This window comes from Rhinoraja longicauda, chromosome 14, assembly GCF_053455715.1.
Source record: "Rhinoraja longicauda isolate Sanriku21f chromosome 14, sRhiLon1.1, whole genome shotgun sequence".
Classification (NCBI taxonomy): Eukaryota; Metazoa; Chordata; class Chondrichthyes; order Rajiformes; family Arhynchobatidae; genus Rhinoraja; species Rhinoraja longicauda.
The window spans coordinates 50,858,890-50,873,162 of record NC_135966.1 but is presented as its reverse complement, the minus strand read 5'-3'; the positions used below and the strand labels follow the sequence as shown (position 1 = coordinate 50,873,162).

The following is a 14,273-nucleotide window of genomic DNA, read 5'->3' as shown; positions in this document are numbered from 1 at the left end:
TGTATGAATGCTGCTTTCTTTGTGCCTTCTTTGCAACAGAACGTTTTCCATTCTTTCTCTCTAAATCTCCTTTTACCATTTGCTAAATTTGTTGAGTTGACTTTGGTTATTCCTCTTCTCTCATTCTTTCTGATCTTTAGAATTGCTAACATAAGCACTTTGTCCTCTTTATACTGGTATAGACTGTAACTGAGTTTCATCATGTAGAACATGGAGCATAGAACAGTACAGCACAGGATCAGGCACTTTGCCCCACAGCACCCAAGGTAAACTAAGCTCCTCTGCCTGCATCTGACCCATATCCCTCCATTCCTCACATACGTGCCTCTCCTAAAGCCTTTTAAATGCCACTTTCTGACCTGCCTCTTGTCCCCGCCCCAGGCAGTGTGTTCCAGGCACCAGCCACTCTCTGTGTAAAAAACCTGCCCCGCAAATCTCCTTTAAACTTTGCCCATCTCACCTTAACACAATGCTCTCTAGCCTTTAAACTTTGCCCCTCTCACCTTAACACAATCCTCTCTAACCTTTGATATGTCCACCCTAGGTAAAGTCTTTCTCACCTCCTTTCTTTCTTACACTATACTTATATTTGTGCTATTCCTACCGCTCTCTACTCTTCCTTCTCCCTAATTCTTGCACAGAACACAAAGTGCCAGAGTAATTCCGGGGGCCAGACAGCATCTATGGAGTGAATGGACAGATGAAGTTTGGGGTCGGACTCTTATTCAGACTCTGGCAAAGAGTACCGAACCCAGCCATCATCTGCTGTCTGAAGAAGGGTATCAACTGGAAACATCGCCTGCCCATTCCCTCCAGAGATGCTACGTAACCCCTCTGAGTTCCTCCATCACTGTGGACGTGCTTAAGATTCCAGCATCTGCAGTTCCTTGCCTTCTTTGACCTCTTGGTCACTCATCCATTATTTTATGCTCTCACTTCCTTTCAGCAACCTGAATAATACTTAATGAATAGATCTTCATCAGAGGGGGAGAAGGGTCTCGACCCGAAACATCACCCATTCCTTCTCTCCCGAGATGCTGCCTGACCTGCTGAGTTACTCCAGCATTTCGTGAATAAATACCTTAGATCTTCATCAGAAATGTTCACCCTTGATTTCTTTGATGGCATCTACGTATTTCTGTATCAAAGAATATGCAGAAGCAACTGTTGAAGGAATGGTGAATATGCTGGGAGTGGACACAGCAGGTTGATTTGAACGGTGATCATCGGAAAAGATCCCTGATATACGAGCAGAGAGGCCATTACTACCAGGAACGAATGAAAAGGCTGGTGTGTTTTCCTCTGTAAATGAGGTAAATGAGGCATGACCTAATGTTTGGCCGATAAACGATAAAGATATTTGAAAAGGTAAGTTGTAGAAAAGACATTTCCAATTCATGAGAAATCCCGATTGAGGTGGTGAAAATAGAAGATAGTCATTAATAAATCCAACCCAATGACAAACTCAAAGTAATGTCCTCAGATGTGAACTGTTTAGTACACCAGCAAGGAAAGACTGGAAAATCTTTCCGAACTGGGCTTACCAACCCAAATCACTGCCATAGCACATCCCAGACCCATTCTTCATTGGCCTAATTAAGGGCTCTTAAAGGGACAGCAACAAGCTGCCATTTAATCACAATCACAAGCAACTTGTTGGTGGGCTCCTGGATGCTGATAGCATCTAATCAGTGAGTTCTTGGTGAGTTGGCCTTAGGCGGAGTATTCTATCAACGCTATAAATAATTTAACTTTTTATATGTTCCTCATGCTCGCAAACGTTTAAAAAGTATTAAATTTAAATATATTTTTAAAAAAATCAACATTTCATAAAATCATCTGCAAATAATTAACTAAAAAAGTAAATCACTCAGTTTAGATTTAGATTTAGAGATACAGCGCAGAAACAGGCCCTTCGGCCCACCGGGTCCGCGCCGCCCAGCGATCCCTGCACACTAACACTATCCTACATCCACTAGGGACAATTTTTACATTTGCCCAGCCAATTAACCTACAAACCTGTACGTCTTTGGAGTGTGGGAGGAAACCGAAGATCTCGGAGACAACCCACGCAGGTCACGGGGAGAACGTACAAACTCCGTACAGACGGCGCCCGTAGCCAGGATCGAACCTGAGTCTCCGGCACTGCATTCGCTGTAAGGCAGCAACTCTACCGCTGTGCCACCGTGCCGTCCACCTTGCACAGGCCAAGAATCCTCAATGAGGTGAACAAGGCCTCTAATTGTTATAGGATCCCGGTGGTGATTACTTAGTAAAATGTTGAGGGATTCCAGTGAGTATGGGCTCCATTATTGGAGATTAGATGGAGAGCAGCCTTTGAGCAGCTACAGTGGGTCCAATAGCAGAAGCATCCACGTCGCGGGGCTGGAAACGGGAAGTGTCCTGAGCTAATTCTGCTACCACCATCGTCTACTGGACAAGTGAGGCTCCCACTGATTGTCGCCGGAAGCTTGCGCCCTTTTCAGGACGGATGATGACAGTGATGTGATGGACACGAAAGAAAGAAGCGGGTCCAATTTAATCCAGGTTCTTACTTCACAGTTGTCAACAGCTCTGACTGCCAGAAGATGTTAGATATTTTCATAAGGAGGGAAGGAATAGAAGAAGGGTCTCGACCCAAAATGGCACCTATTCCTTTTCTCCAGAGACGCTGTGTGACGTGCTGAGTGACTCCAGCTTTTTGTGCCTATCAAGGAATAGAAGAGGATGCAGATTAGATTTGGTAAAGTAGAGTGGGAGGAGGCTTGTGAGGAACATGCGCACCATCTTAGAACATTTGAGTCAACGCTGTATTTCCATGTAATGCATTATGTGTAACTTTACGTGATACAGATAAACCGAGGTCACATTTTACCCCAAAACAGGCATTCCCACTGACATAGACATTACATGATAGTTAATTATGGAAATAGATTTTATTTTTAAACTATTGAACAAATATAAATTGCAGCACTTGTGTAAACTCCTCCAGCAAGGTATACATCAAACTTGGTAGGTGTCACGTGGTAAGCTGTTCAACATTTTAAAGCACGTGACCAAATAATAAGCATTTGCTTTACTCTTAAAAAGAACGGCTGTTGCTTTAAGAATATGGATGTTTGCATCTTGGTCTCTCTTTATCGGTGTAGGTCCCCTGACCATAGCCTCTGCTTCTTTCCTTTGTCTTTGCTGTGATGAGACCACTCCTATGGTGAGGAGAGGAGGGAAAATCTAACTGCAGTTCGAGGCTATCAATGAGCTCATTCTCTCCGGAGAGGGTGGGTTCATTAGCATCAGCAGACAGCCCAGCTGCTGGTGATCTGAGAAGGCAATGTGTTTAGATCTAAGCTTTACAGGCCTTTTTCTTCAGTGGACATACACATGGTGAGTAGTTTTTCCTCATTTCCTATATTTTTTGGGAACAAGGTTTTAATTATTTGATTTGATTTTTTCCCACCGAAGGTTAAAAATGAAGGCTGGCAATGTGGCTAGCTAGGTAGGAGAGATGAATTAACAGTGAATCATTATGTAAGGTGCCCAGAAAATTTATCTTGACTCCTGCTGCAGTCATCATTGAAATGCAGAACTACTGTGCCATCTTTAGCGTAAAGACAAAGAAAATAATGTCATTCTGTTTGTTTTCGTGTCCTCTAATGCCAGTGTATCTGTGACAGCTTTGAATCTGGGCAGGGCCTGCTCTGCAAGCAGTAAGGATGAAAACTGCAGCTACCGGCACACAGCAAATTCTGACTGGTCTGGATGTAAGAAAGAAAGAATGTGTGTCAGAAAGAATTGTATTTATTTATCATTTTGGAAGATTAATACAAGATGTTGTGTTTAGTTTTGGAAGTGATAATGCAGTATAGTTAGGCCTGGATTTTTTTTTTTCCTTGGGTAAAATGTCAGTGATGATATTAATGCAGTTCTGTATTGAACTCCCATTTAAAGATTGTAGACCATCACACAAATGGGGTTCATTATTAATTTACGGTCATGTAACTCTTTGAGTGCCAAGCCATTTGTCACTTTTTTTTAAAAAAAACGGATGTGCAATTTTTCTAATTCATTGCCTCCACAGCGCTGTCAGTCGATGAAATGCCTGCAGCTAAATATTATAAAGTGGAATTCAAGGAATGCAGATCAGTGCAGAACTGCTCCACTGTTGTTTATTGCAGTCTCCAAAATAAATATGCAAATAAAAGCCATAACCTTTATTGTTTTTCAAAAAGAACATACATATTAGAATTAATTTGGCCACAAATATGGTCCTGCAGTATATAAATGACTGGCATTGGCATAAATAATGGTTATATTTTTCTAAATGTTGTAGCCTGGTTTTATATGATCATAATTCTCAGTAAATAGTCTCTCTTTTGTAGTCAGGTCAGCACCTGGATACTGTTAAATATTCACCCTTGCAGGAATTCATAATTAGTTATCATTCATTATTCAGGTATTCTGAGGATGAAATTCCCAGTTAACTTGAGCTTGTACAAAATAATTTTTTTTTTAAGTTGGAATGTATAATGTGATCTTGACCATGGCAGCAGATTGAACTAGTTCCTTTATAATGGATCTCTGCTTAGATAGTTCTGGATATCATGTGACCTTGAACTCTCTATTTTATTGCAAGAGGAAAGGTGTTTAATTACTTCTCGTCACAGCCTCCATTCTTTCTGCATCCCTTGGTTTCGATGCATTTAAGATAAGGTCAGATTGTACTGCTCCTAAACCATGATTCATATAGACCTGTAGGCTAAGATTATGGTTCATATCATCTGGGCTAGGTTCATGGAAGATGGTTTATAATTGTAGATATGGAAATGAGAACCATTTTATGGTTGTTGTGGATGGGAGTCTCGAGAGATTCACAACCCATTGAAAATAGTGCCTGAAGTAAATCAGTATAGACATTATGCAGAATTAAATCACTCGGTGCTAAAAGGAAACCAAGAGAAGTCATAAATATACTGGACAGGAAAAGGCACAAATGAATGTTGGTTTTATTGGTGAATATTTCCAGAATGCATTCTAACTGGTTTAGAATGTACTTCAAATCTGGCTGTACATTTATTTTCTATCAAATAAACCCTTGTGTGGAAAGATTATTTGAAAAGCACATTTATTTGTGTTGAAAATCAAATATAACTGTGAATTTAACATCAAGATAAATATATAGGATGTAATTCCAATGAAAATCTCCTTCCCCTGTCCCTAATGTTACCCTATACAAGAAGAGGAGGGGGGCACAGAAATTACAATCTTTTCACCCATTCATTCAATTGGTGAAATTAATTGAAGTATCCTGGCCAAATGTTATACGAGCCCTCCTCGTGCATGTGTTCTTTCATGTTCTCCCTTCTAGTGTGTGATCAGTGATTCCCATTGGTGAAAGATTCCAAAGGGAAGTGTCTTTGTGCTTTAGGCCAGTTTTTTCAGCGACCAAACTAACTGTAGAGGTGGTCCAACCTGACCATAAGAAGTGGTCATAACCTGACCATAAGAAGTGTAGAGGTGGTCTAACCTGACCATAAGAAGTGTAGAGGTGGTCTAACCTGATCATAAGAAGTGTAGAGGTGGTCTAACCTGACCATAAGAAGTGTAGAGGTGGTCTTACCTGACCATAAGAAGTGTAGAGGTGGTCTAACCTGACCATAAGAAGTGTAGAGGTGGTCTAACCTGACCATAAGTTATCTGCTGCGCAGCATTCACGTGTTTAATGTGTTACATTTGCTTGGAATAAACATGTGTGAATACTGAGCACTGAATGGAGAGGAGTGCACTTACTCCTATGAATCCTGCATCCATTTGCCCAGCTTGGACGTTCTGAGGTCAAGTAAGTGATTTGTCTAGGTGTACAACAGAGGAGTTACCTTGTCTTGCAGAACTATTTTATTAGCGTGCTCATCAATGTGGAGGGAGCCATTTTTCAGAATGAATGGTAGCTTTATTGAACTGATTATGTAGCTGGCTTGTTTGTCACATATGACTCCTTTACATATAGTGGTTAGTGCATCATTCTACAGTCGCAATGTTTTATGCAAACAGTTTGCCATGCTAACCACCCTGTAAATTCAACATGAGCAGCTGTGTTTTGGCAGCTTTGAGACCCGCTTCTTTGAGACATTTTCACAAGGACCTATAAAGGGTGAATGTCAACTCATTTTTGTTTTCACTGCACCGTGAAGCTGCATTGATTATTAAAGTAAAGCCCATATACAGGAATGATTACAGAGTGGTGCAATCTGTGTTTCAGATCTTGCAATGGGTATTCGGTTCTTTAGCAGATTTGTTTTTGTAAATTTGACAATAAACTTAGTGTGTAGGATGGAACTGCAAATGCGGGGTTAAATCGAAGATAGACACAAAATGCTGGAGTAACTCAGCGGGACAGGCAGCATCTCTGGAGGGAAGGAATGGGTGACGTTTTGGGTCGAGACCCTTCTTCAGAGCCTATCAACTTAGTAATAGACAATAAACTTAGTTCCCTTCGACTGTAGATGTCATTGTGTGAGTGGGTGGTGAGAACAAATTTATTATTATATTTCATAAATTATTGGAAAAATAGCTGTCAAGAAATAATATGTGGGATGTGGGGAATTGACTGTGGGAGAAAGAGCAGAGGAGTAGAGCCCATTACGTATTTCAAAAGGACAGCATGGGAATAGTGGGCAGAATGGTCTCCTGTAGAATTTGATTCTGTATTTTCTCTAGAGCAAATTCTGGTTGTTTACAGGATTTGATGAGGTCTCGTTATGTTTTGGTCTCTCTTTCCAGTCGTATATTCTCCACTGAGATTGTGTGCGGCTCACACCTGTTTGCATGTATTCATGGCCATGGCTCCTATCCATTAAATGAAGTCCTGATCAGAGTCCAGTAGTGACCTTGTCAGAGCAGTTATATTCCAGTCACTGAGACCTAATCGATCTTATTCAAAGATGATCTTATTAAAGTCCGTCGGATCAGAACAGGTATGGAAGGGATAAATCTGGAATACTGGGTCTAGTATAGGTGGGGAACAAATCAAAGCATTAATTGGTAAATTTGGAATTGATATCAAGATGTTTGCACAGAATTATCAACGTTTGGAATGTACTCCACTAATAGAGTGATGGTAAAAGCAACTAAATACCTCTGACTCATTTTGGATGCATGTAGTAATATGTAGTAATATGGGTCGCAAGGTCTTTATAAACATTTTGCAATCTTAGGATCTCCAACATTGTACAGATAAGTTACAAGATAATCGCCAATGCAGGTTAAATGAGGTTGGGTAATTCCTTATTACATCTCCAACTTGTGCTGCACTCACTGCTCTCAGCTAAAGCTTTCAACTGCTCCCTACAGGCACTGAGTCAGTACTCGCTGGAGTTTAGAAGGATGAAGGGGCATCTAATTGAAACTTACCGAACACTGAAAGGCTTGGATTGAGTGGATGTGGAGAGGATGTTTCCACTGGTGGGGGAGTCTAGGACTAGAGGTCATAGCCTCAGAATTAAAGGACGTTCCTTCAGGAAGGAGATGAGTGGGAATTTCTTTTGTCAAAAGGTGGTGAATCTGTGGAATTCTTTGCCTGAAGGCTGTGGAGGCTGTCAATGGATATTTTTTAAGGCAGAGATAGATAAATTCTTGATTAGTACGGGTGTCAGAGGTTATGGGGAGAAGGCAGGAGAATGGGGTTAGGAGGGAGAGATAGATCAGCCATGATTGAAGGGTGGAGTAGACTTGATGGGGTGAATGGCCTAATTCTGCTCCTATCACTTTTGACCTTCTATCATCTCTGTTCTTGGTACCGTTCCCAGTTCATTATTTTATGTATAAAGTGGCAAGACTGGCACTGATTTCTCTCTCCAGTTGCCCTTAAAGTGGTGGTTGTGAATGCCTTGTGTCATCTCAGAGACCAATTAAAATTTGTTTTTGGAATCTGAGTTTTTTCATTGGGCTTGATTTAAAAAGAAAACAGATTAATTCTCTAAATGATATTAGTAAGCTGGTTGCCATTTTTTTTTTGACAATTCAAAAGCCTCATGTTCTGGAGCTAGCTTTCTTTTAATTACAGAGCTCTGTAAACTGTCCTGGTGTGATCTGAACGTATATGTTTCCTCTATTGAGTGCAGTGGAGCTGAGGTTTGTGTCAGGCATGAACATGGTGTGCTCGTTGGATTATCTCTTTCCCCAGGCAAGATCCCTGCTGCTCCAGAGATTCCCAGTAGGTGGTCACCCATCCCACCTCTAATCAGCCTGGATCTGCTTAAGTGGAAACTCGCAAAGAGCACGCTGAGAACACAGATCTATGTTTCTTCATTCTGGAGTATATTATCAATGGAACAGGGATTCACTAAAATACTGTGCTCTTCCTGTGCTCGATACTCCAACCTCTAGAACGCGAAGATAACCCAGGACTTACCATCTCCTCAAGTCTACATTCATTATCATCTTGGTTGAGAACATGACTGGATTATCACTGTGATCAGTATTAAGCTTTAAAGGACAGCACAATGGTCGAGCTGCTGCTTCACTGCAGCAGAAACCCAAATTCAATCCTAACCTCGGATACTGTCTGTGTGGAGTTTGTCCCTGTGACCACGTGGGTTTTCTCCGGGTGCTCCAGTTTCCTCCCATATTCCAAATATGTGCTGGTTTGTAGGTTAATTGGCTTCTGCAAATCGTCCTTAGTGTGTAGGATGTCAAGGTGGAATAACATAAAACTAGTGTGAACAGGTGTTCGATGGTTGGAATGGACTCGTTGGGCCAAAGTGTCTGTTTCCACGCTGTATCTCCAAACTAAATTGCTAAATGTTTTCGTAAAGAAATAGCAGCAGCAAAGGATGGATGGCCTTGACAAAGGGTAGTGCGGTAAAAGCTGTCAGATGATCGGAAAGCCAGGGATGTTCTTGTAGCCTCGAAACCAGACCCAAAAATCAAGTGGTAGGCTGGTATTGGGGAATTCCCAGTCCCTTAACTGGCAAGAGTCTACAATTCCAGTGGCCAAAAGAACTGTAGCACTCTTGTCTTTCAGTTGAAAATGTCACTCCACACGTTGAAGCCCATAAAACTAGGCTGACATTTTAGTGCATTACTAAAGGAGCACTGTACTAAAGGTTGTCTGTCAGATAGGCCATTAAACTGAAGTGTCTCTGTTTTCTCAAATATTGGCCATGGAGGAAGAATCTCCCCAGTGTCATAGCCAATACTTAACCTTCAACTGAAAGCACCAGGACAGATTATCCAGTTATTCTTGTTTGCTGGAAGTTTGCTTGTTCCGATGTAACATTTTATATATTACATCATGGGCTATATTTCAGAAATACTGGATTGGCTGTAAACCATTTTGGGATTTTTTTAAAAACTGTGTGACTGTCCCAACCTAAAGGCAAGTCTGTGAGACAAGATTTCATTGGTTATGTCTATTTTCAATGTGGATTTAAATATGATTTAAAAAAAAAAAGATTGTTAATGAAAAGGGCCAACATTTAATATTTTAGAAAAGACAGCACAAAAAAACAGGCCCTTCAGCCCACAGAGTTCATGCTGACCATCGATCAGCCATTCACAGTAGTTGTAAGTTTTCCCACTTTTGCATCCACTCCCGACACACTCAGCAATTTATGGAGGCCAATTAACCTCCAATCCCGCACTTCTTTGGGATGTGGGAGGAAACCTACAAGGTCACGGGGAGAATGTGCAAATGCCGTACAGACTATATCTGAGGTCAGGATCGAACCGGGTCTCTGGCACTGTGCGATAGCACCTCTATCAGCTGTATCACTGTGCTGCCCCACCCTTGATTGCTCTTGGCAATGTCTCTATCCTTCTAGTGAAGGTTCTCCCAATGCTGTTGGGGGGGGGGGGGGTGGGGGGGGGGGGGGGTGGGTGGGGGGGAGCGTGGGTGGGGGGGAGCGTCAGGATTTAAGCCTGGTAATGTTGAAAGATCAGTGATATACCTCTCAATTGGGACAGTGTGTGACTTGCACCACCTATGCCCACCTATTCGGAGAATCCAAAAAGAGATTGGAAGATAGGTCTGATATCATTTGTCACATAGATGGTCACATAGAAGTTAAAGGCAGCTTATAGTATATAACATTATACATGAGGGGGCCACTCTTAAGGGAACAAATATTTGGAAGTGTGAGATCAATGATAGGTTTGCATCACTTTAAACTTTAAACTTCATTGTTATAAATACTTAATTGTTATACATAGTTGATAATGTGTGAGGTATTTGTGAACTTCCCACTCAACAGCACCTGAAGGGCAGCAGAAGTTCAAAATGGTGGCTCACCATCATTTGCTCAAGAGTAATTGGGATGGGCATTGTACACTGGCCAACATTGACCAGAATCCCACGAAATTGAGTAAATAAAAATAAATGCCAGTGTAGCAACTGTACCAGAAGTGCTTGGCCAACGGTAAGACAGGTTTGGGAGAGCAGGTATTCGGCAATTTAGTCATTGTCCAGTGCCACAGCCTTCTGCTGTCTCCACCACTCTCAGTGTGTGATGTGGATTGAATTGTCAAGGCTGAAGACCAGCTTTGACGATCCTGAGCTTTGTGCAAGGGAGTCATGATGTATCTTCCCACCCAACATCTTTAGCTGAATATGTTTGCAAATCTTTCAGCCTTCAGAACTCACCTTTAGTTTAGTTTAGAGATACAGCAGAGAGCCAGGCCCACCGAGTCCGTGCCAACCAGCAATTCCCATTACACAAGATCCCTCACATAATAGGGACAATTTACACTTTTACCAAAGCCAATTAACTAACAAATCTGGTGGTATACACAAAAAGTTGGAGTAACTCAGCGGGTCAGGCAGCATCTCTGGAGAAAAGGAATGGGTGACGTTTTGGGTCGAGACCCTTCTTCAGAGTCGCCCATTCCTTTTCTCCAGAGATACTGCCTGACCCGCTGAGTTACTCCAGCATTTTGTGTATACCTTCGATTTAAACCAGCATCTGCAGTTATTTTTCCTACACAACTTACAAATCTGTACGTCTTTGGAAGGTGGGAGGAAATTCGAATATGTTTTGTGAGCCCATCCATTTAGTATGATTGTAGTGCTAGGCAACACGATGAAGGGTGCGCTCAGTGTAAAGGTAGGAGTTTCTCGCTACAGGGACGTGTGATAATCACATCTACCAACACACCATGGGCGTTTTAACAAGAAAATTAGTGAGGAAGTGGTCGAGCAGCTGTATTTCCGCCCCCTTTGTTGGTTCATTCACCACCAGTGGAAAGACAATTTGGCATCAAACCAGAAAATGTTTGGGGGGGGGAGAGGATTCAAAGCTTCCAGACCCTAAACATTGACCGTTTCTCTTTCCACGGACGCTGTCTGTCTAGCTAAAATTTTCCAGTATTGACTGTTTTTGCTCAGTTTTCCAGCATTGTGCTTGTGTTTTTATTTTCAGTTTGACAGCTAAATCCTTCTAGGTGGGAACTGGGGAGTGCTAGATAGGAACTAATGGGTGGGTGCATGTGTTATGTAAAGTTAACATGGAGGCCACTTTGCAGGGAGCAATGTTTGCAGCAATGGGATTAATGGCAGCTTGGCGTTGCCTTCGTCCTTCATTGTTAAACGGTGGGAGTGGCAGCTGCTTGACTTGAAATGTTATGGCAACAGCATTACTAAAGGTCAGGGCATTTGCCTGGAGACAAACGTGCACTCTTGTGGCACCTGGCCAGATACAGAGCAGGAAGTACATAAGAACATATGCTGATTTCTCACTGAGTCACAAAATGAAAGTAAAGACACTGCAGAGATTATCCTGATAATCCAATAAAGAAGAGTCTGAGTCTTCTTAGTACTTGTTCCATCGGAAACATAATCAACATTACTCAAATGCCTGCTTTGGGGGATTTTTAGCGCAGTTTAGCCATGTTTATTTGTTGAAGCCTCTTGGTCAAATAGTTTATTTGATGTTTATTATTGTCCCGTAGTACAGTGAAAAGCTTTTGTCTGCATGCTATCCAGTCAGAGACAATAAGCGATACATGAATGCGATCAAGCCTGTCCACAGTGCACAGATAAAGGCACAACATTCAGTGCAAGATGCAACATTGAAGTCTGACAAAACCCAATTAAAAATGGTTCAAAGTTCTAATTTATTCCTAAAACCTTGAAGCTTTAAATGGGAGGTCAGAACTGCACTCTTGCTGATCACAGGACCATTCAGTTGCCAGATAACAGCTGAGAAGAAACTGTTCCTGAGTCTGGACGTGCGTTTTCAAACTTCTATATCTCTTGCCTCATGGGAGAGGGGAGAAGAGGGAGTGACTGGTCCTTGATTATGCTGCTGGCCTTGCCAAGGTGGTGTGAAGTGTAGATGCAGTCAATGGAAGGGAGGTTGGTTTGTGCGATGGTCTGGAAGCCAGGCTGTGATGCATCGTGATAAGATACTTTCTACGGCACATCTGTAGAAGTTTGTGAGGGTTGTTGGGGACATGCCGAACTTCCTAAGGTTTCTAAGGAAGTGGAGACATTGGTGTGCTTTTTTGGCCATAGCTTCATTGTGGCTGGTCCAGAACGACTTGGTGATATTTATTCCTCAGACCTTGAAGCTTTTGATCATCTCCACTTCGGCATCATCAGTGTTGACTTGGGTGGGTGTACCCCGCTTTGCTTCCTGAAGTCAATCAAAATCTCCTTGGATCACAGAAGAATGGTGGGAATTTGGCAAACGGTGCCCAGGCTGTGGGACACAGAGGAGAAGGGCAACCTTTGTCTCCAAGGCTGTTCAACTCCTCACCTCCCAACCACCCCTGTCCTGCTACTCACCCTGCACGGTGGCACAGCGGTAGAGTTGCTGCCTTACAGCGAATGCAGCGCCGGAGACTCAGGTTCGATCCTGACTACGGGTGCCGTCTGTACGGAGTTTGTACGTTCTCCCCGTGACCTGCGTGGGTTTTCTCCGAGATCTTCGGTTTCCTCCCACACTCCAAAGGCGTACAGGTATGTAGGTTAATTGGCTGGGCAAATGTAAAAATTGTCCCTAGTGGGTGTAGGATAGTGTTAGTGTGCGGGGATCACTGGGCGGTGCGGACCCGGTGGGCCGAAGGGCCTGTTTTTGCGCTGTATCTCTAAAATCTAAAATCTAAAAAAAAAATCTAATCCCCCCCCAATAGGGGACAAGTAAAGTGTTTTTGAACGTGAACTTAAAATGGTGGTAGATACTAATGGTATCTACCACCATTTCAAATCTTGTGATGTGGACTCGATAAGAAGCTTCCTCTTATTGAGTCCCCATGACAAGATTAGAAATTGTTCAGGCAGAGCTGAAAGCACTTCTCGGCATCTGCATACAATGGCGTCTTACGTTTGTGCTTCTCGTGGTAGTGGAAAGATTGGTGGGACCAGGGCTGTAATGTGAACGCTCTTTCCTTGACCCCTGGAGCTGGCTGATGGGTACATTCACTGCCCTACAACTGAAGCAGGCTGTCCTTGCACCTGACATTCTCTCTTTGTCATGTTGCTCTGAAACTAACTCCTGGGAGAACTCTGGTGATGTTGAAAGATTTCACATGTGTTTAAATCATATGTTGTGGTTTCAACACATCACATTAAAATGATCAAATTTAACAACAGGTATTGATTTAACAGAACATTTCTACTTAGATGTGGTCTTTTCTTGTGGTATTACTAATGTATATATTAAATAAAATATTGTTCTATAGTCTTGGCTAATGACTGGAAATGCGTATAGGATAGTTTACATTGCATTTTCATTTTGATAGTAGCCCAACGATGCCCTGGTTTCTAAACTGTTTACAACTTGACAGGAGGTAGAAACTGAAATCTAAAACTAACTCCACAAGAAATGTAGAATCGTTATGATATTTTGGTGACACACATATTGAAGGTCATGTGTGTATGGAATTTGAATAAGCTCAGAGGCCTAGAAATTCTCACGCATGCACCAGGTCGACCTTGTGCATTGTCCTGAGATGATATCTGATATTTGTAGTAAGGGGATGTGCAGCCTGCGACACTGAATTGGCTCAGGAGTTTAAGGGGCTCATCATCAAGGGTTGAGGATTGCTGAATGGGGAGTTACAGAGGCTGGGGGCAGTGATCGGCCGATGGCTGGGGACAGAGATTAGGATCTCCATCAGAGGCATTGCTGCTTTTGGTTGCCTTGGGTGAGACTGGGATATAGTGATCAGCTTCAGTTTCAGTTTAGTTTATTGGCATGTGTACCGACATACTGTGAAAAGCTTTTGTTACATTCGAAGCAGTCAGCAGAAAGACAATACGTGATTACAATCGATCCATT

The 14,273-nt window shown here is 42.3% G+C and overlaps 1 protein-coding gene across 3 annotated transcripts in view; it reads left to right on the top strand.

The window, feature by feature from the left end:
* Positions 1 to 3,278: 3,278 nt before the first annotated feature.
* The window catches only part of LOC144600257 (janus kinase and microtubule-interacting protein 2-like), a 228,258-nt gene continuing 217,263 nt past the window's right edge, over positions 3,279 to 14,273 (top strand). For 2 of the 3 annotated variants that reach the window (XM_078411829.1, XM_078411827.1), the window contains exon 1: positions 3,279 to 3,384. The gene's annotated coding sequence lies outside the window, so the exon portion shown is untranslated. Of the gene's footprint in view, positions 3,385 to 3,689; positions 3,762 to 14,273 lie in introns of those variants that run through there. The other variant, XM_078411828.1, reaches the window with a different exon arrangement.